The 12,076-nt window shown below is 40.0% G+C and overlaps 1 protein-coding gene across 4 annotated transcripts in view; it reads right to left on the bottom strand.

Annotated features, from left to right (window-relative positions):
- Positions 1-12,076, bottom strand: part of sema6cb (semaphorin 6Cb) — a 150,814-nt gene that overhangs the window by 114,220 nt on the left and 24,518 nt on the right. The gene's annotated exons all lie outside the window — the stretch shown is intronic.

Here is a 12,076-nt window from a genome sequence, read left to right as displayed (position 1 = left end):
GAACAAAAAAAGCATTGTTTGCATAACACAATGCACACTTTGAGGTTGTTGACGTATTTATGACTTACCTATGCTTTTTACTGTTACATAAATTAAGCTGTCCATTATTTTCCACTGCATGTACTGGGATATGACATATTAGTTTTATGATACTCAGAACTTGGTAGGTTTTGTTTGGGTTCTTTTAGCATTATATGGTGAGAGAGGTCAAGAAAGGCACCATCTACCTGGTTCCAACTGAGTTCTTGTGCAAATGATGCTAACGTCTCATAACTGCTGCTTGTCAGAAAGAGCCACAGCGAAACCAAATGTTTTCTATCAAGTATCACACAGTCTGTAGATTGGTGCTTGCAGAAGGGACCTTATACACAAACCCTGAAGTTTCCGTTCACTCACTTAGCAAGTGAAAGATGTTAAACATGCCATCAATACTGAGATGCTCCTCTTGTAGCATCCGTGAATGACAGCAAAGCACTGAAGAGGCCCCTTTCTCTGAGCTGACACTGCTGATTTGAATTTCAAAACATGATGTAAAACGGTGATTAAAAGCCAATTACAGCTTGTGCCAATGAAAAGTCAATTAAGCGTTTCAGGGCCTGTGAAAGGGTTTTTGCCAAGGTGATGACAGGGAGGAGCGGAGAACAGAAGAGAAAGGGAGGGGTACCAAAGAGAGAAGCAAAGAGAAAAATGAAAGAACAAACAGTTGAGCTGAAACAAGGACAGCAGGCAATATTTGCATGAATGTAGCATTAAACCATCAGACGTGTATATTTTCTGCTGAAGAGACAGGATTTCTTTCGTCTCTGTCATTATACAGTCATAAATTATAAAAGGTTGCTTAGAGGCTGCATTTAATTAAGAGTCAAAGCCACTGGTAATGTGAGTGGGAATGTTTTCCAATAAAATCCTAATAAATTAATAAATAAAAATCTCCAAACTGCCACCCTCTTACATAAATGACTAAATTACAGAGCCGTAGAATTTCCCTCCTGGACAAATGTCAGCTGATTGTTTCTGTATTTCTTAGTTTTACACAAGTAATAAACTGTGAAAACGAAAAAAAAGGAGGGCACTCAGGCATTGTTTTGCAAACTTTCTAATCATACGCCTGGATTCTGCGAGAGTAGCCGTGTTTTCCATGTTGAAATCCAGTAGCAGTGACAATGCTGCAGCACCACTGGGAGGCATGGCTGTAGCTGAATACAGTGCTGCTTTCCTTCATACTGTGAACCAACATTTAGTCCCAATAGGTACCCCAAACAGAATTTTTTTTTAAAAAGGCAAGTTAGTGTTGCTTAACCTCAGGCTTTAATTATTGAGAAATGCATGAAAGAAAATAAAAAAACCAAACAAACAGAACAATCTTCAACTCTAGAGGGTTGTTAAACCATAATAAAGACTTATGAAGTGAGAGGTGATCATTTCAGAGCGGTGCCAGCTTCAGATTAATGTCTTTTGAGAGGACCCTAGTTGTTGCTTTGCTGCCTTTTTGTGTTATGAAAAGCCCCAAGAAAAAAAAACATGACTTATGTAGCAAGCTGCAGACAAGTTATACAGTGAGCCTACAACTTGGCAGTCAGCAACTCCACTCCCCGCCTCAATTTACTTTGTCACTCCATCCCTCCCTCACACAAATCACCAATCAGCTCATGCAGACAATCAACAAGATTCCACTCACGCACACACTAGCACAAGCACGCAACTGTAATCAAGCGAACAACCCACTGTTTACAACCCAGAGTTTTTCTTCCATGATCTGAGGTTTTGATAAAGGCTGTAGCAATAAAGACTGGAGTTATTTAAGGGAAAAAGATCAACAGCATATTGGTTGGGTCACTGACACTGCAAGGGCCAGATGGTCATCTAGTCTGGCTTGTCCTCTCTCAACAGCCTCTGTCTCTGTATCCAATTTGTTTCGTGTTATTTGCAGGAACAAGCGCTGGACTTTGTACTCGTGTTTTTTTCCCCTACATGAACTCTAGGAACTTGTGGCCTTTCACATGTGCAGTATAAGAAAGATAGAAGCCTAGTTACAAGAAGCTGCTTCGGAGAAACCCTGAACCTCGTGAAGGATTTAAAAACAAATATCAGCTGACAATCGATCATGAGTAAATACTGCTCGCTACAACAGGTTTGGAAACTGGCCAAGAACTGGTTTATAATTGCTGGCTCACAGCACACGCCTAAACTTATTTATGTTGACAAGAACTTAATAAGTGCTTTTCATTTCAATGTTTAATAGGGTGTAGCCTTGCCTTCATGGACACGTCTGGCTGTTTTTAAAATTAAGTGTTGCCAAGATTGTAAAAGAGACAGAAAAAGAGACAGAGAGAAAGAAAAAGATATCACTGTATTTTGCTGACCAGTGCTGTCACAGTACTTTATTGCTCTATGCAAAGTCAAACCTTCAAGAAGAACTGGCAGGCAACATATGGTAAATGCATCTTAGACTTTGTCCTACTAACCAGTTTTCCTACATTGCAAGAGTTCAATGCAACAGACAGAAGCCAACGCTTTTGCTGCCTCATTGAAAATCTTCATGCACCTGGAAGTGATTTTAAACCTCAACCACCAAGCACACATGAACATTTAATGACTGTGAGGCACGGAAGACTAGGACTTTAAGAATTAGGGACAGAAGCCCTAAAACAAGCCTTTAAATGTTAAGTTTTAATGTTAAATCTTAACTTTGCATTTGCTGCAAACTTGATACTTTCGATTGTTACTTCAGGCATAAGTCCTTATACGTCAATCACATTTGTAATCAACAAATCAAACAGGGCTGTTAAATATAACGATATATATCGGATGAAGATATGTAAACGTCTATCGTTTCATATTACACCATCGTTGTTTCATGGTGTCGCAAAATCAACAGTTTACAGCAATATTTTTCCATCGTTTTGATGGTACTGTAGTGGCTATATTAATTTCTTAAAGTTCTCTCTTTCTCTTATATTTAAAATAACTACACTACGGACGGACAAGCGACTGTTTTTACGCGTTGTCATAAGTAACAACAACAGTAAACCCAGCGTGTGGCTCCGCCGCTTGTTTATTTTCCACATAAACCTTTCACAATAGAGCTGAAGATCCTGTTGAGATTTTCAAAATAAACTGAAATGATGAGAAACAGAAAGACAAGTCAAAACAAAATAAACCTTAGACTCAAACGTTAGAACAGGCTTTTCCCAGCAGCACGCCGTGTAATAAATACTCAAAGAAAATGGCGGCCGTTACAACTTCTGTCTAAAAATGTATAGCTTCATGCATCGGTCAAAGCAATTGACTCCAGGTACACGACACCCAGCTGAAAAGACTTCACGCAAGTTGCTCAAGAGTCACAGAATTTACAGAAAATGTAAAATTTTTGTGATATATATCGTTGTCGGGACGATAAATGTCTTATATCGGGACATGAGATTCTGGTCATATCGCACAGCCCTAAAATCAAACCATTATATTTAAGAGGTATATGTAAGCAAATCAACAAGGCAGTATTTCTGTGCATCATGACTTTACTAAAGGGGACTGCTTTAGTAATATTAATAACTGTTTTGTTTTTTAATTAAACCTTTTTTTCTACATTTATGAGAATAATTGCATTTGCTTTTGACTTCCTGTTGACAATCACGTACTTATTTTGAAAGCTCAATGTCTGCTTAACTGTTACTGTGTTTTCCCCACTGGTGACTTGTTGACCAGACAGCCTGATATATAATTCAGCCTATTCTCCAGAAAGGATGTTCTCCCACAGTGACACAGTTGGAGCTACAGTGGTTCCACTCCACTGTTGTGGATGTCAGTTGGTGACATCAGTCTGCCTTTTGCTATGGAGATCTGCTGTGAGCTTAAGGGTCACTATAAGTAGAACCTGCAGCAGCAGGTGGAAATCTAATACATGTGCCACTACAGTGAGCAAACTGAGGCTGCAAGCCAGAATAAGGAGTGAAGCAGTCCAAGAAGGCGGTGTTGCAGTTTTCCCAAAGGATGACAGACTCACTGCAGAAGCAGCTGATTGCACCGCTCTGTTATTTGTAACAATGCCCTGTTATTTATTTGCTGTAATGGGCAATATTTTACACCTTTGCCAATGGCACAGTCGTAATGCATACCTCTAATGCACCACAGCTGCACACCTTTAATATTTTATGTTCAGAGCAGTCATGAATATTTGTCACATTGCATTTTTGCAACACCTTTTTGATGAACTATAGAAAGAAAATGTTCCACAACAATTAAGACTGATGCAAATACTGTTGCTTTGTACATTTTTTTTTATAATTTTGAAACTGCTGCATCTGTTAAAACTCTGGGGGGAAAAAAAGCTCTGGAGAAAAAAAGCTTTCTGTTTATTATCTGGCAGGTGTACTGACAGCTGATGGCTGTGGGATGAATAGACAAGGAACCATGAAACAATAGAAGACAGATGCAAATTTATGTTTCTTCTTTCTCTCTAGTTTATGTGTGATCATGTCCACGCTTTCCACAAGCCAAACACACCAAGAGCAGCCTTGCTGGAGCTCAGCTTTTGATCGTCATTGTCTGTCCTTTGGCTAAACGGGCTTTGATGGGGGTGGGGGTGGGGGGGGAAGAGGATGTGAGTTGTTTATGTTGCTCAAGAGGCAAATTTAATTTAGTATGGGCAGTTGTCAACACACTAGCATGCAGAAGCCAGGCAACATCCCCTACATTAGTGGTTGTGGAGCAGAGAGTGAGGGGAGGGGGGGAGGGGGTGTGCAGAGAGGGCACTGAAACTGGATTTTGTTCCATTATGCATAATAACAATAGCCAGAGACCCGTGGTGTATTGCGGTAAGCTGCTGAGACTGTGGCCAAAATGATTCGGCCACAAGGAAAAATTCTTGGTGCCTGCTGGGCCAAACCTTAAAAACTCTGCATGACCATCCATAATTTCTCTTCTGAGAAGAGAGAGTTCACTCCTAGCTGAAGAGCTCCAGCATGGTTCAGTTTTATTACCATTTGAAAAGGGAGAAGATGAGTGCAATAGCAGGGGGCACACAGACCAGTATGCTGAAAGAAAGGCTGAAGGGGTGCATGGCAAGGGAAGAGCGGCTGACTTGTTGAACTTGGCACATGGATGAGCTTCATCCATCAACGGGGCAGCGAGCTACTCCCTATTCAGGTTTTGCCCTTGAGACAACACCGGCATGGCTGGAGTTGGTATTATGCAGTTGGAAAGCATATCCAAAGCTTGTGCAGAGAACTGAGAAGACTGTAACAACCTCGGGGAGAAAAAAAAAAATCCTCCCACTGTGCTCTACTTGTAAAAATAAACTCCCATGCTGCACTTTTACATATTCTACCCAAGCTTAGGAGACAAAACACCAATAACGCTGGAATTTCAATCTACTCCTTTATGATACTATGTATGTTTTCTGAATTATGCATGTGACCTCTGAGTAGAAATCAAGTGATGAGTAATTTATGAGATTATGGGGTGGTAGAGTACCAGCAGTGTAAAAACTGGTAACAAGAGCTTAAACGAATTGAATATACAAAATACAAGCCATCATCTAGTTTCTGTACAGTAAAAACAGTATAGTCATTTTTTTTACTCTGTAAATCAGAAAACGTGAACTTGAGATGAATGGCAAAAGATGTGAAATACTGGCTTTCAAAGTTATTCTGAAGTTGTTTAAGGAAGTATGACTGCATTTCACATTTTTGCTTGAAAAGATGTCCACAACTGAAGACCGATTTTTGACTGCAGTAGATAAACTATCAATTCTGCAATAGTAATTTACAACCAACTCTCTATTCAATGACAAATCGCATTCAAACTACTAAATATTTTCTTCATATAAATCTGCAGTCCGGCTCCAAGCTGTGGAAATAAAATTATGGTAAATTTCCAAATCATTCTGCTGAGACTCAAAATTACAGCAAGGCTGTGCATTTTGAAGTTGTTTTTCAAGCTTGTGTGAAGCAAAATGACCACAAGAATACACTTAAGTAATGCAGCCCGCCCAAGCTTACAGAATGGAAAAATAAAAAGGTTCATTCCCTTGTGTCCCTCTACCTGGGTTGTTTTCTCAAGAACAGGTTTTTTCCACCTGGGGGCAGGTGCTAACAGCCAGGCAGGTAAGTAATGACACCTGTTTCCACCTGCTGGGTCGCAGTTGCTCTTTGCCAGCAGTTGCCTCACTTCTCCCTTTTTAGCACAGTCCCACGTCCATTTGGAAGCGGATGGAGCTCTACACACACACGCACAAACACGCACTTGCATGCAATCACACACCCACGAGCCTGCAAATTTAGCCAAGTTATTTCATGGAACACTGAAGCACAAGCAGTGAGCACAGAAGGTAGACTATATGCTGCACAATGGCTGGTGAAAACAGTTGGTTGGTCTACAGCGGCGAACATTTCCGGAGCCTTTGGGTTACTACTACGGATTGATTACCACTATGCTCACATTTAGTGACTCATCTCAAAGCCAGAAATACATTTGTTTCCTAAAAATGGAAGAAAAGGCTTCTGAAATAACAATTCAACCACAAAGAATGCCAGACTTAACAGTTTCTCGAAGCAATGAGTCATGCTTCGTCAAATGTAAATAACCCAAGAAATATTGAGCAAAAAGCTTTCTGCAGATACAGAAGTTTCTAATTTATCATTTATTTCTGAAACATATCACAAGTACTTCTGATCTGTTTTTCAAAATCTTTTTAAGTACACATTTTAGGCCATTTAGACAATTCAAGTATGCCACTGATTTTGGACTTCACACATTCTTCTGCAAACTGGAGGTGTACTCCAAAAAAGGAAACAGGGAACCTTTATAGTGGGCCTATTTTCTCACATATATAAATAATAGTTGTTCATATTAAACATGACGAGTTTCAAAGACCCAGAGACCCTGCTGAAGACTTGGAAGTCAATGCACATCAGTCTGTTTTGCTTGCTGAATTGCTCCAATAATAAATTTGTTTAGAATAAAATGGTGTTACAGAGCGCCTCAGCAACCCCCTTTTTTGAAATAATGTAGTCAGAGTATGTGCAAGTTATTCTTGCTATTCAAAAGCTCAAGATTTAAGACTGTTCCAATTATTTAGTGTTTCTGGCAGTTTTTTGGCTCAGTAAAATATGTGAACTGGGTCAGCACAATGTCAGTGAGAACAGGCAGGATTAATATGGTCATCTCAGACCATTTCTGGCTGCGAGTCCAGAAGCTACACCTACTGCTCAAGTATTCTGTCTGTGACATCCAATCAGAGAGAAGTTGTCTTAAAGGGAGGGGGATGGAAGCGAGAATGATGTGTTTAGAGCAGTGAAAGAGCTGCACCACAGCAAAGTATGAGATGTATATATTTTTTTAGAAGTCACAAAATCAATACATGAGCATAACAGTTCTCCTTACTCCTTATGGTCTCAATCCACTCATACACGATGCTCTAAGAACTGGTTTGTAACTGACGAGTAATAGGTGTGGCCAAAAAAAAAAAAAAAAAAAAAAAAAAAAAAGCATGTTTTGGCATGGGAAAGTTGCTAGCTGATGCAAACACTCCTTGAGGACAAGTAAATGACTCCTGACATCCTGAGCTCCAAGTGCTGATGCCTTCATGTGAAGGGCACAAACAATCTGGTGTTCTTTAGCGCCTTGTGTTGACAGGAGGCTGGGAGCCAAGAGCTGGACACCTCAGTAAAAACATGCTTGACAGGACAGGGTGAGTATAATAGATTTGAAGTTCTCCTCTTGGAGCTGGAGAGTGTTAAATCACCATGGACATTGAGACGGTGGTTTGGAAGGTTTGGGCAGCTTTTGGTTTAAAATACTTTTTTTTTTTTAAGTTTAAGGGTTTTAGCTTCACCGCTATGACTCTCACCGTTATGAAAAACCTCCAACTGCACAGTCTCTGATCATCCTCTTTTCCCCCTCGTATTCTCACCCAAGCTCAGTAAAGCAATCATCACAGCCCCGCAGTGCAAGAGCGTCTTAGCTATGGCAGATAAAGGCTGGGAGATTGTCAGTAATGACGGGTCCACCAGTGCTGAAACTTCCCAGAGCTGCTTGTTTCAGCAGTAATTACGATGGGGGAAATGGTGCACCGTGACTGGCTCTAAAAAGCTTACCAAGCCTTTTGCTTGTGATGCCGTGTCAACTTTTCTACGGTAGGCAAGTCAGTCGGATGAGTAAAAAGGGGACTTAAAAGCTAAACAAAACATGTGAAACAAAGAGGTAAAAAGCAGAGGCGGCAAGTTGTGTACTGAGTGATGTGGGGGCTGACGAAAGGGAGGGGAAAAGGGGAAAAGGCCCTGGAGTGATGAATAGGGATGAGATTAGATCATTGATGCTCAGTATTCTCCAATCACAGAAGTTGAAGAGTGAAATGATAAGACAGGTGAAAAGAAATACAAGAAAGAGGACAGACCGATGGGCTCTAAGAGGCAGGCGGAGTGATTGAAAATAACCGCAAACAGGAAGAAAGGACTGACAAGTAACTGTGTGTGTGTGTGTGTGTGTGTGTGTGTGTGTGTGTGTGTGTGTGTGTGTGTGTGTGTGTGTGTGTGTGTGCGCGCTTGAAAAGGTTCAGCTGTACCACAATGAAAAGAGAATTCTATCATCTTTTCTTCCCAGTGCCACTTTCTCTGAAGCCGGCCCTCAGTAATCACCTTCCTCACCCTCTCAACTGCTTCATCCTCGCCTTCTGTTCTTATCCCATCCGCCCACTCTCATCCCCTGATCTTTGAGGTACACAGGTGCTTATGAGGAGAGCGCTTAACCCCCCTCTCCATGGATCAGCCCTGCAGACGGTGTGTGCTGATGTGTGGAGAAATTCAGGAAGCGATCGGCAGCTGTAGAAAGAGTGTTCTGCTGCTTACGCCCACAAATGGGCAGAAATTGGATACTAAGTGCAGGAGTCAAGCCCGCTGAGAAGGGATGAATGAAAATGAACTTATTTCAAGCACCCACACATATGTAAAGGTATGGGACGGCCAATATTATTGAAAACGGTAGGTGTTCTGGAACAGAGGGGGATGCCAATGTCTTAAGCTGACTACCACAGACATTCATCAGTCATGGTCAGTCTCATGGTAACGTTGATGGCTGAAGGTGGCTTAACTCAAGTCACAGTGATGCAGAGAAAAATGGCATTCAGGTAAATGTCTTTTTTATAAGATTAGAAATGAAAAAAAAAACTAGGTCATTCATATTCATTGGTTCTCATAGATATAAACACTTTTATTGAGAAAGAATACCCAAGAGGCTCAGAATGTATTTTTATGCAAGTAAATCACATTTGCATACTTTACAGTTGCACTGCTGAACCCCGGGATATGGAAAAAACAATTTACAAGCTGGGGTGCATGTGTTATCGTGATGAAACATTGAGTTGATTAGTTGCTCACAGAGTGTGGTGATGTAGACAAAAAAATATTACCTCAATTTTATATACATGAGCAAGACAATAATAAAAAACAAATAAATAAATCACAACCATCTGTAGGGCTGGCATTGTTATACACATGAGTAATTATGGGTTAACTCATGTAGCTATGGACTTCGATACTTAATATTTCAGCCTCAAAACAGTAACAGCACAAATGGAAGAGGAATGTACTCCATACAAACTAATTCATCTGCTCCTTTGTTTTGTTACATTCTGCTGTTGCTATATGTTAAACACCAGTGTAAAAGTCATAGTTCTCAGATAAGTTAAAGGTTCTTATTTCCAAAAGCTTCAAAGAACTACTCTAAACATTTGAATAAATAATCTAAAATGATTGGAAGTTTAACAAATAATGAAAATAATTGTTAGTGTAGCACACAGAAATCCCAACCGTGTCCTTTTTGCCATTGAGCTGTTGTTAATGTGTTGATATGCCCAAAAAAAATAGAGAAAGAAATATGGCAAATTGCTATTACTCTAATACAACAATCAGCAAACAAACTGATTACTTAAAAGCAGAGGGCATCAATTTAACCATCTTAATTTGTCAGCGACCAGCACTTCAATAAACAAGCTCCATCAAACTGAAGCTGAGCACATTTGCATTCCAGCAAACAGCTTGCAATTACCCGTTTAGATGGCATGCGTTGGCAATTAATATACCAATCTTCCTTAATGCCCCACCTAGGGAATTTGTAAACATCAATTTAAGAAATATGAGAGGCTCTCGGATAAAGTGCCTCCTGCTCTGCAGCAGGCACAGCATGCTATTCGCAGTAAAAATATAATAATCTCATTGGAAGTTGAAAAGTTACATCTCCAAATCAACCAACTCTGCCCATCATTAACCCAGAAGACGACATAGCTGGTTATGTTTTGACCCTTTGAGTTCGTCTGTCCTCAGGGCATCAGTTTTAAACACTTTGGCAGCTGTGTGACAAAATGTCAATGCAAGCGTGCTGAAACATGTTAGTCACAAAGCTTCACAGCATGTAGTTGCAATCAAAATGCAGGTCAAGTTTGGAAGGTTGGTGTGGTTTGACCCACACAATAAAGGAGCCAGAAAGCAGGGAATCCACAGACCTCCTGGACAATACTCACTCTGTTACATGACTGTTTGTACTTTTGACGTTAATTAGGCGTGTAATAGTTTGTTACACCTCCATATGATACATCTTTGACATTGTTTTAACCTTTATAATGTGGCTTGAATAAGAAGTTCACCTGGCTCAAGTGCATCTGCTGGAAGCAAAATATAAAATCACTTCATTTACTGTACCTGCAGGGTGGATGTCAATAAAGCCTAAAGCTGTGTACTTGACATCCATGTGATCCCTCTCCATTTCCCCTGTGATATTTTGTAAACAGTGCAGGTGTTGCCACTTTGGAAAAATGGAATAACATATACGCTGACCATTTTCCTGCCGCCTTCATTACTCTCCATGTTTAGCGGACGCATATCTTTGGTCAGTTTGGTCGTCAGTGATTTAACTCCGTTGTTGTGTAGTGGTTGGATACACTGACCTGTACGGGCTCACTTTGACACCTTTACTGTCTGAGTTGATGCTAAACGATTCACATTAGCAATCATTGCATTGTTTATCTTGGCCTTTGTGCATTGATCATACAGCTGTTTGTGGTTGAACAGGTAATTTGGGCTGCTTTGTCACTTATATGTAACTCTATAGCACTTGTTTCATTTGCTGTCGGTTATAATTCCTTGCTCTGAATCCAAAGTTTTTCTAAACAACAATGACTAATGATCCGGTTCTAAGGACAAGCTCTTTGCCTTCCGATGTGCCAACTCTTTGATTTTTGTTTTGACAGTCCATTATCGATTCAGGTGCAGGGAACAGCTGTGATTGGCATATGCTGGCATGTTATCAGGCAGTGATTTAGGAAGGACGTAATTTTCTTTTGCTTTCTTTTGGCAGAGCGCTTTAAATATTAGTTGATCATGTTCCTTAAGCCATGTAAGGCCTATATAGCCCTATTTATTTATTTTTTTTATTGTGATATGATCATAAAGTGTTTGCTGCGTGTTTGAAAAGTGACCACAATAGCTCTACTCCAGTTTACTGCAGCCATGGATAGTACCTGATAACATTTTTATGTTACCATATTATAATTTGTCATAGAGAAGGTGTCCTGATGTGCTCCATTAGCTGAAAGACTTTCCAGTGTTTGTCAGAATTCATAAAGGTGTCATTTTAAGCCCTAGAAAACACATGGTTAAAGAAATTCAAAAATCATTACCTGCATACTTAATGCAATTTTTTTTTCACTAACAGAGAAGTACACGTAAACTCAGATTGTTAAACTTTCCTGTAAGCACAACCTTTGTTTCAAAGCCATCGGCCAGTGCTATCTGAGCTCAATATGCCAAAATTAAACCATTTAAACCTTAAAGCATATAAGAAAAAAAAAACAACACGTTAAACTTTTCTGCTACGGTTCAGAACAAAGTAAACAGATTGCAGGTCTTCTGCACCATGAGCATATTGATAGCATCTAAAATCCATTTAAAGTAAGCGGTACTAATGACATAAAATGAACGCAATGAAACTCCATAACAGCAGTTACTAAGGAAACCATGGTTAATTACATAATCCTCCTAGTTGAGCTAAAACTAACCAACCTTCAGGAAGGGTTACCCCAGGG

Source organism: Pelmatolapia mariae, linkage group LG10_11 (assembly GCF_036321145.2).
Source record: "Pelmatolapia mariae isolate MD_Pm_ZW linkage group LG10_11, Pm_UMD_F_2, whole genome shotgun sequence".
NCBI lineage: Eukaryota > Metazoa > Chordata > Actinopteri > Cichliformes > Cichlidae > Pelmatolapia > Pelmatolapia mariae.
Note: the sequence above shows the minus strand (reverse complement) of the source record. Positions and strands in the feature narration are given on the sequence as shown.